At 45.7% G+C, this 15694-nt stretch overlaps 1 pseudogene; it reads left to right on the top strand.

Moving 5' to 3' along the window:
* The first annotated feature begins 7485 nt into the window (after window positions 1-7485).
* On the top strand, window positions 7486-10213 carry LOC128575567 (tetraspanin-17-like; annotated as a pseudogene).
* The last annotated feature ends 5481 nt before the right edge of the window (window positions 10214-15694 follow it).

The following is a 15694-nucleotide window of genomic DNA, read 5'->3' as shown; positions in this document are numbered from 1 at the left end:
GTCTTCATTCATTCATTCATTGAGTAAATCATTTGCTGGCCACCGATTCTGCCTAGTCCTGTGTCAGCACCCGGTAGACAGAGTAAGGCTCACAGTTCTCACTCTCTGAGGAGCTTACAGACTGATGCTCAGAGTAGACAGGTGACCTTACAGGTCCACTGGGATGTGTGGCCCCTCCCTGGAGTGGGGTTTGTCCAGAGGGTGGTGGAAACAGAGCTCGTCTAGGGGAGGAGCCGAGGGGATGGCCTAGCAGAAGAATTTTCACTTTTAGGAAAAGAAGTTTGCCAGGTAAACTGGGAAAACGATAAACAGCGTGTGACTCGGGCAGAGGGGACAAGTGCTGAGTCAGGGGAGCACAGGACAGGGTGGCAAGTTCTGGGACCTGTTAGTAGTACAGTCTGGCTGCAGCTGCATTGGCAGCTTGGGGAGTGGGAGAGATGCTGGGGCAGATCCTATCACCATGGGCGCTGGATGCCACGTGTAGGAATTTAATTTCTAATCTTTGCTGCCACCCTGAGAAGCTGTTCAATCAGCTTTTCTATCACTAGTTCCAATTTGCAAGTAAGAAAATGGCAACTCGAAGGAGCGAAGGTGCCCCTATCCAAAGCTGATAAGAAACGGGGCTAGCGTTTGAACCCAGGCTGGCCTGATGCCAGTGCCTACACTTTCCCCACTACCCCGTAATAACTGCCTTCGTTTCTGCCTCTAAAGCTTTCACACCCTGTTATGTAACCAAGAAAATAAGAAGCCTTCTTTTCCTATGGTGACAGTGGCGATGTCACTCCAGGAACTAAGACTTGTTCCCTTTTCCTCCCTGCTCACTGGAAAGGCCTGCTTCCTACCAGAATGAATAATGAGGTTGTGGCCGTCCGCATTCAGCCATAGGAAGACACGTAATTGTATTTCTTCCATGATGGAAGTACCAGCTGTGGCACTAATAAAAATGACTGCTTTTCAATTCTTTCAACAGAGTAAATAAAACTCCCTGGCGATTAACAGCAAATTGGTTTCCTGTAGAGTTGTCAAATCTGAAAGAGCCGCAGGGAGGAGGTAGCTTGGTTAGTGGTTCTGCTCCAGCAGGGTCATCCTTCAACGATGTTGTTACCAAGGTGCTTTGGGTAGGAAAGATATTTTCAACTCTTTTCAGGAAATTTCCCTTTCTACCAAAATAACACTTTATTGTTATTTATTTATTTCAACTCTTTTCAGAAAATTTCCATTTCTACCAAAATGACACTTTGTCCTCTGGCAAGGGGACTCACATGTTAAGAACCACAGACTCTGAGACTTTCAGATTTGGAATATCAACTCTTTCCCCCATCTGTTTATTCATTCAATTATTATACATGTGTTTTTTAAGGATCACTAGTGATTTGTTCATTAACTGAATATTTACTGAGTGTACCTTGTGTTCCAGGCAGAGCACTGGGCTTCGGGGAGAGGAAGACTCAGTTCATACCCTCAGGGTGGATGCAGTCTGAGAGGTAGAGTCATAAATAGCTTTTTATGGTTATTGAGAGAAGATCTATGTCCTGAAAGAAAAGCAGTAGATTTTTTATCATTTTTTCACTCTCTTGGTAAATAGGATAGACAAATTGTTTTGCTCCCACCTTTTAGCTAAAAAGTTACAAAGTAAGGCCACTGATTGGTCTCTCAGAAATGAAGATAAAGCTTTGAAATGATAGCAGAGGAAAATGTGGTTCTGTGTGCAAAATATTAGTGGATCAGACAGGATCCTGATAGGAACAGATGGGACATCAAAATTGGGATGATTCAAAGAGAGTTTATTATACAGGGAGTGTTTACGAGAATGTGGGATGGCTGTAAAGGCCCCACAGGGCCATGCAGGAACCCAGGGGTAGGGGCAGTGGTACTGTTTCTACCCCTAGATTCAAAACGGAAGGAGCTGCGTACAGGGACTGAGACGGGAGGAGCCGTGTCAAGAGCCTCATAGCAAGAGGAAGGGTGACTGACAGCTGAGGGTCACAGTCAAGCCAGGTGACCGCACAAGGGAAATAAATCCCTACCTCACTCTCATCTGTCCCAAGATTTTTCCCATCTTGGAGGTTGGGGAAGGCTTCCTTTGGCAGATGGCACCTAAGCCAGATCTTTACAGATGAATGGGCATTTGATAGGTGATGAAGGAAGTGAAAAAACTTCCAGGGAGAAAAAAAAAATAGAGTAAAAACAGAAAGGTGAGCGGTAGATTGGAAACAGACCCCACAGAACTTTACGTGTTGTGGATTAAAAATTCGCTTTTTACATCTGGAGTATTGAGGAGCCATTGAATATTTTAAACAGAGTGAAAAGCATGATCATATTTGCATTTATCGATGGTCCCTTTGGCGATAGCATGGAGGATGGATTGGAGAGGGGTGGATATTGCAGAAGACAAAAGCTGAAGGAGTAAATAGCAAATAAAGGGTGAGAGTCCAGACCAGAGCCATCATTATGGAGATGCGGGGGGAGGGATTGTTGAGGCACAGTCAGGAAGTAGAAATGACGGCTGATGGAATGGCAGAGAGACATCCAGGCTGGTTCCCAGGGTCCTGCCTTGGATGTCAGCGGAGGGGACTATTTGCTGGGATTTGAAACTAAACAAGAGCAACTGGCCAGGGGACGGAAACAAGACATCTTTGCTAAGGCACGCTGAGTGTCACATGCCTGCAGGAAATCGAGGTGGCATGGTCTTTTGCTGCTTGGTTAGGACCCTCGAGTTCCCCAGAGACAGAGAGAGCTGGGCTAAGAGAGAGGCGCAGGGCACCCTGAGCACAGTGATGGGCCAGGGTCATGCACAAGAACAGCCAGGAGGATAGGAGGAGAGAGAAGGGAGCGGGCTGGCTGCCACATGACCTCCACACCCACACCCACGGGATGGAAACGCAAGCGCCCCCTTTGCTGAGTGATTGTGAGTTTTAAAAGAGGAGGTACACGTTAAATGCCTCATGCAAAACATAAGGCATTTGCAGAAGCAGACACAGAGCTACAGAACCAAGAACCTTGATTTCATAATGTGTTTGGAGAACAAAACAGCAGCTGCTTTATACTTAACGAGCAACACGATATTATCTCTGTGCTTCTTTATGGCCTAACAGACCTGTCTTTTCTTCCAACTTGAACCACCAGGGAATAGGAGATAGATGCTACAGTTGTTTCATGTTTTACATTCCCCTAAGTCCTCATAGCACAGAATAGGAATCCAATAAATTTATACATAGGCTGGCTTGGTTGTCTAGTGGCGAAAAACAACAAGAAATTTTTCTGAAAAAGACTCCAAGCTGGATAATAGTCCCAAAGATCCCCAGAGCTTCTCGGTGACTGGCAAACCACTCACTCACACAGGGCCCTGTCCCTCCTCCACGGAGAAACGTGAGTCATGTCCTTTCCTTGTTAGAGAATGGGGGTCCAAAGAGTAATGAAGTCAGAGTCCCTGAGAAACAACTTGAGTAAGACATGGGCTACATTGCTGTCCTGTTTTAATGAATTTGAAAATTATCCTATAGTGTTCAAATGGCAACTGACTCATCAAAAGTGGGTGTTTGGAAGTGATAAATGGAAAGTCTGAGGATTTTCTCATTAATTAATTTGGCTGTGAAAATAAGCTGGCCCACATTCCCAGTAAAATAAAAACAGACCAAGAGGTAATCAAGAAGCCAGGCTGGAGTACAATGGCATAAATTCTGCCCTGGGCATGGACTCAGACGCTTGGCAGTCAAATAATCATTTTATATATGTAATATGTCATATATCACTTTATGTATTTTCCAAATTTTCTATAATGAGCATATGCTATTTTACAATAAAAAAATTTTAGAAACACTTAAAATATTCACCATACATATACATATAACATAAAATAAATATAACATGCAATAAATGTAATAGTAGAGATTAAAGCAAATTCTATATTATTTTTCTCTTAACATGTTTTGAGTCAACTTAATTAATACTCCATACTGTTATTCATCCTTTATTTTGTTACGGAATAGCTACAAGCAACAGAAATTACATCTGATGAGCATATACTAAAAAGGAAACTTGTTGGGAAAATACAGAGGAATTCACAAGTTCAAAAGGAAAGCTTAGAAGCCAAGCTTAGAAAGATAGGGAAAGGAAGCAAATGGCTTTAGGGGGTCCGACAGGAGTTACACACCAGCTGATCCAGGCACCACTGTGACAACTGGTCACACCCACCCTAAACCGTCTACCCTAATCCCCATCCAACTAAGAAAGGAAGGCCCAGACAGCCCAGGGAGGACCATGCTTCTGCTTGTGGTTTGAGAAGGGTAGGAAGCTAAGCTCACTGCCTGAGCCTCACTGCATCCAAAGGACCTGGTTGTTCACCCAAGTGAATTTCAATCATGCTCCTAAAATGGATGTTGGACAAACAAAAACAACAGGCACCCACCACTTTAGGTAATAGCTTTTCGCCCATGACTTTTCCTTAGGTATCATCTACATATAAACAGTAATGTTTTGAACTGACCACTTGGTCAATTACAGAACTGCTTCGATGGTTAGAAAACCCTTGTGAGTGTTGATGTCATTTCTGGGCTCCGTATCAACAGCGAGGTCAGGTTGGTGGTGGAGCTGGAAACTGTACTGTTGGAGGGTCAATTGAGAAAGCTGAGGGGGGAGTAGCTTGGAGAGGAGAAGATACGCGTGTGGTGCCATCACCTGCTTCCAATGGGCTGCCCACCACGTTCTCTCTTCCACTGGAGGCCGCAGTTAGAACTAATGGATGTACACTCAAGGGAGGCAAATGTTATCCCAACAAATGATAGAACTTTTTAACAATCAGAACAATCACTCTGGAGAGTTGAAAGCCCCCATCTCCAGGGGGTAGCCCTGTGGATGGGTTACATAATCACTAAAGGTTCTTGAGACCTGAAAGTGGACAGTCCCACAAGCCTCTGTTACTTTCAAGCCTAACATATGTCCTTTCACAGCTACTGAGTCCTACTTATGTCCTGGACTCAGCTTCCTCTTTTCTTTTGGTTTGCTTGCAAACCTGTGTTTGTGGAAGAATTCTCAATACACTACTTGCTGCAGGAGAATGTTGAGATTTTCCCAACTGAATATGGCAAGAAAAAGAGAGAAAGCATGAGCTGTGCTTGGGTTCCAAGCAAGAATTCCTGAGTTTAAATCTCAGCTCGTCCACTTACACACTATGAGATCTTAAGGAAGTCCATTTGGGTTCTGTGATTTTCATTCTATTCAGACGTAAAAAGTACACTGACAATAATGGCAGTATCAATAATGTGCCTTATTGAGTTGATGAAAAAAGTCTTTAGGTTTTTGTTGAATCCTAATGAAGGGCTAGATTATTTACATGCATTATTTTATTTAATCTTTCTAATGCCCCCAATGATGTATAGATTCTATAATTTCTGTTTCGTAGATGAGAAAACTGAAGTTTAGAGAGATGAAAACATTTCCCTAAAAGTTGAGGCTAAAATTAAATCAACAGAGTCTAACTCAATAGGCTGAACACTTTATAAAGCCAGACGGTGGTTGTCAAAATTACATGAGCTGTCTGTCATATACTACACTGGACTTAATAGAAGGTCTGGAATAACCCTGTAAATGTTACTTCTTCTCTACTCACACTTCATGACCTCCCTCTTCTGAAAACTCTGATGAACCAACATTCATCTTCAAACGTGCCCCATGTTGCATCCATCCTCAGGCTGGTCACAAGATTGCTGCAGCAGCTCCACAGCCATGTCCGGACACTACAAAGTGCTCATGCTCTTTCTGAGGAGCAAGAAAACTTTTCCTGGCCAGGCACAGTGGCTCACATCTATCATCCTAGTACTCTGGGAGGCTGAGGCCGGTAGATTGTTTGAGCTCAGGAGTTAGAGACCAGCCTGAGTGAGAGCAAGACCCAATCTCTACTAAAAACAGAAAAACTAGCCAAGCTTGGTGGCGCAGGCCTGTAGTCCCAGCTATTGGGGAGGCTGAGGCAAGAGGATTTCTTGTTGCTAAATCATGGAAGAAGCCCAAGTGCCCATCGACCCACGAATGGACTAGCAAATTGTGGTACATGTATACCATGGAATATTATGCAGCCTTAAAGAAAGATGGAGACTTTACCTCTTTTATGTTTATATGGATGGAGCTGGAACATATTCTTCTTAGCAAAGTATCTCAGGAATGGAAGAAAAAGTATCCAATGTACTCAACTCTCCTATGAAGCTAAATTGTAGCTTTCACATGAAGGCTATAACCCAACTATAGCACAAGACTATGGGGAAAGTGCCAAGGAAGGGGAAGGGAGGGGGGGGTTATGGTGGAGGGAGGGTAATGGGTGGGTCCACATCTATGGTGCATCTTAGAATGGGTACAGGCGAAACTTACTAAATGCAGAATACAAATGCCTACACACAGTAACTAAGAAAATGCCATGAAGGCTTCATTGAATAGTTTGATGAGAATATTTCAGAATATATATGAATCCAGCACATTGTACCCCTTGATTGCACTAATGTACACAGCTATGATTTAACAATAAAAATAAATTAATTAGAAGCATGAATCCTATGTACTCAATTTTGATATGAGGACAATTAATGACAATTAAGGTTATGGGGGGGAAGCAGAAAGAGGGACGGAGGGAGGGGGGTGGGGCCTTGGTGTGTGTCACACTTTCTGGGGGCAAGACATGATTGCAAGAGGGACTTTACCTAACGATTGCAATCAGTGTAACCTGGCTTATTGTACCCTCAATGAATCCCCAACGATAAAAAAAAATAATAAAAAAATAAATTAATTAATAAAAAAAAGAGGATGTCTTGAGCCCAAGAGTTTGAGGTTACTGTGAGCTATGATGCCACAGCACTCTACCGAGAGTGAGAAGCTCAGACTCTGTCTCAAAAATAAATAAATAAATACAACAAAAACAAAAAGAAAACTTATCCTAAAATCTCCCCCACATTTTACATCTTATGTAACAGAGTTGAGTTCACATCTCATTCCCAAACCAGTCACTGGCAAAAAGAGGATGAACTGGATAACCCTCCAACCAACCCGTGGAGGCTAATTGGCTTCCAAAATCTGCCTTATGAGTAGGTGGCCAACTTTCTCCTCTCTACCCCTGCCTCCCTAATGAGAAAACTGAGGCTTGAAGCGGTTTAATTGATATGTCCAGAGTCCAAGGGCAGCAGTGGAGCTGCAGGAAGGGACATGCACAGCCAAGGTGCCTCTTAGGGGAGGAACACGTGTGGGTTACTTTAAACAGCTCTGAGGACCAGGTCCCACCCCTAGAGATGCTGGTTTACTTGGTCTTGGGTCATCTGGGGTGTTAAGGTATCTAAAATTCCGGTGAGTTTTGCTGATTATTACTTAAAATAAGGGTTATTGTAGTCTTTGCTTTAGAAAAATGATTTCAGGGTCGCCAAGGGAGGTCCCTGCGGGGCGGGCGGGGCCCGGCCAGCGCGCTGTGTGGCCGTGGCCATGAAGCTGCAGCCGCCCGGCTAGGCCCCGGGCGGCCCGCGGAGGGCTGGGCCCGGGCTCTGGCTCCAGTTCGCTGGCCGGTGGGCGACCGCTCACCATGCCTGGCAAGCACCAGCACTTCCAGGAACCGGAGGTCGGCTGCTGCGGGAAGTACTTCCTGTTTGGCTTCAACATTGTCTTCTGGGTGCTGGGAGCCCTGTTCCTGGCAATTGGCCTCTGGGCCTGGGGTGAGAAGGGTGTTCTCTCCAACATCTCGGCGCTGACGGATCTGGGAGGCCTTGACCCTGTGTGGCTGTTTGTGGTGGTTGGAGGTGTCATGTCCGTGCTGGGCTTTGCTGGCTGCATCGGGGCCCTCCGGGAGAATACCTTTCTGCTCAAGTTTTTTTCTGTGTTCCTTGGCCTCATCTTCTTCCTGGAGCTGGCAACAGGGATCCTGGCCTTTGTCTTCAAGGACTGGATTCGAGACCAGCTCAATCTGTTCATCAACAACAACGTCAAGGCCTACCATGATGACATTGACCTCCAGAACCTCATTGACTTTGCTCAGGAATATTGGTCTTGTTGCGGAGCCCAAGGGCCCAACGACTGGAACCTCAATATCTACTTCAACTGCATTGACCTGAACCCCAGCCCGGAGCACTGCGGGGTGCCCTTCTCCTGCTGCATCAGGGACCCTGCGAGTCTCACTATGTCACGCTTGGTAGAGTGCCGTAACGTCATGGCTCACAGCAACCTCAAACTCTTGGGCTTGGGCGATTCTCTTGCCTCAGCCTCCCAAGTAGCTGGGACTACCGGCTCCTGCAACAACACCCATTTATTTTTTGGTTGTAGCTGTCATTGTCGTTTGGCAGGCCCAGGCTGGATTCAAACCCACAGCTCTAGTGTATGTGGCTGGCACCCTAGCTGCTGAGCTATAGATGCTGAGCCTATTTATGGCTTTCTTCAGTGCGGAAACCACTAATAGTACACTTCTTCAGTCACAGTTCATCTGGGTGCCAAGGGCCAGGTTTCTCTCCATTGTTAGTGAACTCCAGCAGGCAGAATTCCTAAACAGGAGGCAGGTCCAAGTTGGTGTTTTCAGCCACATGCCCTGGTGACTGGGAAAGAGGCATATGGACCTCTGGGAGCCTTGTTTAAGAGGGTGGATGTAGCCAGGTGTGGTGGCTCACACTTGTAATCCTAGCACTCTGGGAGGTCAAGGCAAGAGGATCCCTTGAGATCAGGAGTTCAGGACCAGCCTGAGCAAGAGCAAGATCCCATCTCTACTAAAAATAGGAAAATTAGTGTTGTGGCAGGCACCTGTAGCCCAGCTACTTGGGACACTCAGGAAGATCGTTTGAACTCAAGAGTTTGAGGTTGCTGTGAATTAGGCTGACACTACGGCACTCGAGCCTGGACAACAGAGATTCTTTCACGTACTCACAAAAAAAAAAACGAACAGTGATGGACACACAGAGACAATGGTTCCATCTGCTTCCTCTGAGAAGGAAAAGCCATCACAGCACTTGGGTGCCACGGATCGTCATAGGATGCCCCCTTGCCGAGTCACTAACTGGCCTGTTTCCCCTCAGGAAGATGTCCTCAATACCCAGTGTGGCTATGTGTCCGGCTCAAACTGGAGCTGGAGCAGCAGGGCTTCATCCACACCAAAGGCTGCGTGGGCCAGTTTGAAAGGTGGCTGCAGAACAACTTAATCGTTGTGGCCGGGGTCTTTCTGGGCATCGCCCTCCTCCAGATCTTTGGCATCTGTCTGGCCCAGAACCTCGTGAGTGACATCAAGGCAGTGAAGGCCAACTGGTGAGGCTGCCCAGCCATGGCCACAGGCCTGGCCTGCACAGGCCTCTGGTGGGGCTCCCCAGCCCCTCCTGCTGTGCTCCTGATGGACGGGCAAGGCTGCAGGAGGCATTTCTGCTTGAATCGGAGTCCCAAGTAGGGGCCGCTCTGCTCTTGCGCTGCCCACCGTCAGAGAAGCCACTGTGGCTCTGTCCAGGCTGCTTGTCCTAGAGCTGTGTGCACAGAGGGCACTTGCGTGTGTGTACATATATGTGTGTGCGTATGCACATGTGTACACATCTCATGCATGGGACCACCCCTCTTGGTGGTGTTGGGGTAGTGGACTTGTCAGGGGATTAGGAAGGGTGCAGCTTAGAGGGTACAGACCAGGTAGAGTGAGAGGTGCTGGTGGGGGGGGGGTCTGTCAGTGTCCTGCGTCCCCCCACCCAACTCTAGGACACACCGTCCTGAGCATGGCTGTGTGGGGACTGCTGTTTCTCGGGCTGCTGCCTCACGAGGCTGCATAGATCTCTTTTCCTAGCTGTGAACACGAGCCTGCCAGAAGCTCACTTTAGCCTCAGTATCCCAGACTCTGAAATGGGTCCCAGAATTTTCTTGGTCATGCTTTCCTCTCAGGAGGAAATCCGATGATGACTAGAAACTACTCAAATAAATAAAATGTTGAAAACCACTGGCTTATGCCCACCATCTTGGAGGTTCTGCCAGCAGTGGGGCCTTAGCAAAAGTCCCTAGTAGGGCCCCTGGCCTCGCCCCACCCTGCCAACATGTTTTCTTTGGCCTGGATAATTTATACATTTCAGCCAACCTTTAAAAATTGGTATATTTCACATAAAGGTCCACATCCACGACTTCTCTTGAAGAACGACCATCTGGCTACACCGGCTCTTCAGTGGCAACATTACCCAGGACACACGCTTCCCTGGTCACTGAGGGCCCGCCTGGTCGGTCTGCTCACCTAAGTGCCCTGCCTTGTTCCCTGGAGGCTGGGAGTTGGCCTCCCCACCTCTAGGGTTGTTCCTGCACACACCAAGAGGCTGCTGTGGGCTGAGCTGGAGAGGCACAGGGACGTGAAGGGTGGGGAGGCTGTGCCCCACCCTGAAGAGGGTGCAGCCTGGAACAAGTCCAGCCCTTCTGGGGACTGAAGTGGGTGCCAGAGCACCCAGGAGAGTGGCTGAGGGGCAGGCCAGGGGTGCCTGGTTCAGCAGCTGTGGGGGTGATGGTTGACTCCTAGGAGTGAAGTTCAAAATCTTCTGCGTGGCTACAGAGCTGCCCCAGGCCACCAGAGGGCGCGCCAGGACAGCACTGAGTCTGCCTGCCTTCCCCCTTCAAGCTCACCCCAGTGGGGTGGGCGCCTGCTCTGCTAATTAGCACTTGTGGGGTTAGAGGAAATCAGAAACTTATAAAGAGAAAATTGGCCTAGGCTTGGGAAGTCTGGCTGTGCCCTCAGCTCTCTCTCAATGGCTACACAAAGGAGTATGTGTGGAGTGACCTGGCCCTACCCTCCTTGGGCTTGGCTGTGCTTATCCAGAGGTCTCCGGCTCGGGTTCCCCCAAGCACCAGTTACATAAATGAAGTTGGCCATTAAGTTGTGAGGCCTACTTTACTTTGGCTCTCCAGCTGTTACCAGGGACAGAGGAAGACACTGCTTTGTGATGAGAGAAGGATTGGCATGACCTAGTCGATAATGGCAACTTGCCTCAAGAGCAACAGAGTATGGTGGGGACACAGCATAGATCCCCATCTGAAGGTGGCAGCTGCCACTCTTAGTTGTAGCTAATTGCTGAGATGTGGGAATGTAGGTCTGATGTCAGAAATATGGAGAAGCGAGAAGTACAGATTTTTATGTGAAATATTCTGGTTTTTAAGTTGGCAACTAATCTGTAAACCAAACAAAGTGTAAGGTCTGGCTTTGGCCCCTGTGCCACCATAGGTCTCTCTGGCCTGGTCACCTGCTGGGATCCTGGCTGCTCTGCCATTCAGGGATGCTGAGTACAGCTGCCAGTTAGGTGGGCCTGGGGCGTGTACCAGTGTCCCGGCTCCTCAGCACAGGTTGGGTAGTGTCCTGGGGCCATGACAGGCAGTGGCTATGGGTGGTTTATACACATGACAATAAACTCTGCTCACTATATTGTAAAAAAAAAAAAAAAAAGAGAGAGAAATTGATTTAAGAAATTAACTTTAACCTGGCTTATTGTACCCTCAATGAATCCCCAACAATAAAAAAAAAAAGAAATTAACTTTAGAATTGAAAATGTTGTAATAAATTGTCACTGAGTTGTGATTATTATTCAAAATAAAGGTGATTGTAGTCTTTACTGTGGTGGAAAAAAAAAAAAAGATATCTAAAATTGCCCCTGGATATTTTAATGTGCAGCCAAGATAAGAACTCCTGGTTTAGGAAGAGAGCTGTGGGAATGTGGTGGGGTTGAGGCCAAAGGCATAGAGTCAGCAGGGTAGCAAGGAGCCTGTCTCCTTCTTTTGCTCCCCAATAACTGCTACCATTTACTGAAGACTCCCCATGTTGAAGGCATAGCTGTGCCACAGAAACAAATATATAATAGGCAGTCAGTAATTGAACAACTCACAGATGCTTTGCTCATAAGAAAAGAACATTTTCAAAAATCTCCACAGAGTAATACTGCTCCCACTGTACAGAGGAAACCAAGCCCCAGACAGTTTAAGAAACTTGGATTTCCAAGTCCCATCCACCAGCCAAATAAATCAGGAGTCTGAGAAACGCAACTGGGCCTGGGAGAGCAGGGCTGTGGAATGACAAGCCTTAACACCTCCTCTCCTCAGCCTTCCCTCCCCTCCTCTCTCTTTCTGTCCCCCAGAGCCTCTCCCCACATCTCACTGTGTCTAGGAACTGCCCCCCTCAGCCCCTTCCACCTGCCTGGGAACACGGGCATCCTGGAACAGAGGGGGAAGGACTGAAGCTTTCTGACAGAGGCCTGGGCAGCAGTCAAAACCAATCCTCTTTTTCTCTCCCAGAATATTAGAAGAGTACGAATGTGTCGGTTACCTGGATTGCTTTTGTACTGCTTAAGTCCAAGTTGTAAGTGTGCCTTTCACAGGCCAGAGAAACAAATTAAGGGTATCCAAACTGGGAAGGAAGAGTCAAACTATTGCTCTTTGCTGATGATATGATCTTATATCTAGAAGACCCCAAAGAGTCCTTCAAGAGATTCCTATCATTAATAAATAAATTCAGAGAAGTCTTAGGTTACAAAATCAATGTGCACAAATCAGTAGCATTCCTATACACTGACAACTGTCAAGTTGAAAATCAAATCAAAGACTCAATACCTTTCACAATAGCTACGAAGAAAATAAAATACTCAGGAACATAGTTAACTAAGGAGGCAAAAGATGTCTGCAAGGAGAACTAGGAATCACTGAGGAAGGAAATTGCAGAGGATGTAAACAACTGGGAAACATATCATGCTCATGGATCGGCAGAATAAACATCATTTAAATGTCCATGCTACCCAAAGTGATTTACAAATTCAATGCAATCTTCATCAAAATACTAATGGGTACAATGCTCGTTTTTTTCAGAAATCACAGTGACCCAGCAAATTGGGAGGTTGGATCTAGCCTGGTCACTTGTGGTGTGACCTTAAGCAAGCCTCTTTCTATTTCTGGCCTCCAGTTTCCTCATCTGGAACATGAAGAGGTTGGTCCAGATTCTACAGGTCATAAGCTTAAGGTCCTGGCAGCTGATGTACGCCAATGGGGCAGGCTGGGAATAGTGAAAAACTAGGAAGGACTGGGTGAAAACTTACTGAATTCTAGCCAGTTGCCACCTGGGAGGTGTGTGGGCTCTCAGCATTGTGAGAGTGTCTGGTTTGTGTTTAAGGAATCTATTTTATGTGCAATCTCCTGCCTCATCTGTTAGTCTGATTATAGTAAACTTGTCCAAGGAAACTAATTTATGGCTTTCACACGAAAGCTATAACCCAGTTATAACCCAAGAATACGGGGAAGGGGGAAAGGGAGGGGAGGGAGAGGGGAGGTGGGCGGAGGGAGGGGGATTGGTGGGATTACACCTGCGGTGCATCTTACAAGGGTATATGTGAAACTTAATAAATGTAGAATGTAAATTTCTTAACATAATAACTAAGAAAATGCCAGGAAGGCTATGTTAACCAGTGTGATGAAAATGTGTCAAACGGTCTATAAAACCAGTGTATGGTGCCCCATGATCGCATTAATGTACACAGCTATGATTTAATAAAAATAAATAAATAAAAATAAATAAATAAAAAATAAATAAACTTGTCCAAGGCTAACGAAACCTGAATGCAGACTGAATTTGGTCTTCAGGCTGCTGCAGTTTGGGCTAAGTGGTCTACAAGGCACTACCTCTTACACTATGATTTCTAAGTGAGGGCCCAGCTGACCTCCTATTGAACAACAGAAGGCGAAAATTTGCATTTCTGCACTAACTGAAAAACAGGTAAACACAAATGGCATGGTCCTCATTATTAATTCCTAATACCTTGGTATGCATTTATTTTGGGGTCCCTGTGAAAATGAACCATTCTTCAAAATCTGACACTCCCATGCTGAAAGCTAAGGACCACCTGCTTTATAGAGAAACAGTGCCCTCTGCTGGAAGAGCTATGCAGGAAGCTGCCCTTGGCATGCAGATCATTTAATAATACTTTGAAAGAGTGGATTTGTTTATTTTCATTTGAAATAGATTTAATGAAGAATAATAAATAAAATAGAAATGCATGTTTATGAATGGTTTCATGTATGCTAGGCAAAAATTGGGCTTTCATGTATCCATTTGGGAATAATTACTCTTAATCTATCAAAAAAAAAAAAAGTCCAGGATTAGAAAAAGAAGACATTTGTTACGTAGACTGACAGCAATCAGGAATGGGCAGACCAGGAGAGGAAATTGAAGTCTATGTCTCCAGACTGTGTCCTGGAAAATCAGAGACTTTATAGTAATATAGTGCAAGTTTATAGGTTTTAATAGCTATTTCTGAAATAGCTCTTCCCAGGAACAACTCTTTAAGGCAGGTTAATTATTACCCCCATTGACAGATAAAGAAAATGAGACCCAGAGAGTCTGAGTGACCAAACAATATTCTTTCACAATTAAATGATAGGATCAGGTTTATGTAAGTTGCTTAGTCTCTTTGAGCTTCATTTTCCTTATTTGTAAAACATGAGTAAAAACAGTCTATTTGCAACAAGAATAACATGCAACAGTACTTGCAAGGCACGTAGCACAATGCATGGCCCAGAGTGAGCCTGGCGCTCTGTGGCAGCTTCTGCCACCTGCCCAGAGGTCACAGCTCCCAGAGCTCACAGCCTGGGTCTTCTGACTCCTCATCCTGGGCCTTTTCCACTCCATTGTGCAATGTCTTGAATGGTCTAAAAGGGGACCACAGTGATGCTGGGGTTAATAACAGAGGCCCCAAACCCTAAAAATACAGTCCAGATTTTTTGAACATTAGTGACTTTGCCAATAGCAAATAAGATCTTGAGTTGCATATTGAAAGTAGGTTGTTCCCAACAAGAGAAATCATGGTTCGTGTGAAGGGTGCACCGTGCACGCCACATTAGAGCTCTTGTGTAAATCTGGAGCTCTCATTTTTATAGGAACATTGATACACAGGATGATATTCAAACACAAGGGATCCAGGAACCACATCAGAGAGGAATTGTTGAAGGAACTGGGGATACTTTGCTTTGAGAAGAGAAGACTTCAGGAGGGCATTCATTCATTCATTTGTTCAACTTGGTTATTCATTCTACAGTACTGAGTGCTTGTTTCACGGGTGGCACTGTGCCATGCCGCTGAGGATACCGCAAAACAAACACGATGTCTGATTGGTGAAACCTAATCTAGAGAAGGCCAAAGAATAGCAGGGTGTCAAGTGGAGAATTAGCCTTGTTCTGGGTGAACCCATATAGCAGAACCAAGGCTACCAGAAAGGTAGAATTGGGTAGCATCTTAAACTAGCTGAAGTGACTGGCTCAAATGTGAGGACTGTTTATTGTCAAGAATGTCCAAGATGAGTTGTGAGGGCCACTGGGAGGTTGAACAAGAGCCCCTAAAGCAGCCACTTATCCGTTCTCTCTGGAGTGAAGAAGAACATGACCCAACACCCCTGGGTCTTTGGCTTCCTATCTTTAGTTCTGTCTCCTTGGTGGTTCGGTGATAGTCTGGTCTTTCCTCTTCTGGTCACAGAAATTTCTTCTGAACAGTGTCCCTTAAACACAGAAAGTAAAGGAAATTGGTACAAAACCAAAAATCTTTAGTATAGGACGTGGATTTTTCAAAAGTCTATTATAAAGGGCAGCACCTGTGGCTCAAAGGAGTAGGGCGCCGGCCCTATATACTAGAGGTGGCAGGTTCAAACCCGGCCCCAGCCAAAAACTGCAAAAACAAACAAACGAACAAACAAACAACAAACAAGTCCAT

The sequence above is a fragment of the Nycticebus coucang genome, chromosome 22 (assembly GCF_027406575.1).
Source record: "Nycticebus coucang isolate mNycCou1 chromosome 22, mNycCou1.pri, whole genome shotgun sequence".
Lineage (NCBI taxonomy): Eukaryota > Metazoa > Chordata > Mammalia > Primates > Lorisidae > Nycticebus > Nycticebus coucang.
This window is presented reverse-complemented; position numbering and strand designations above follow the sequence as displayed.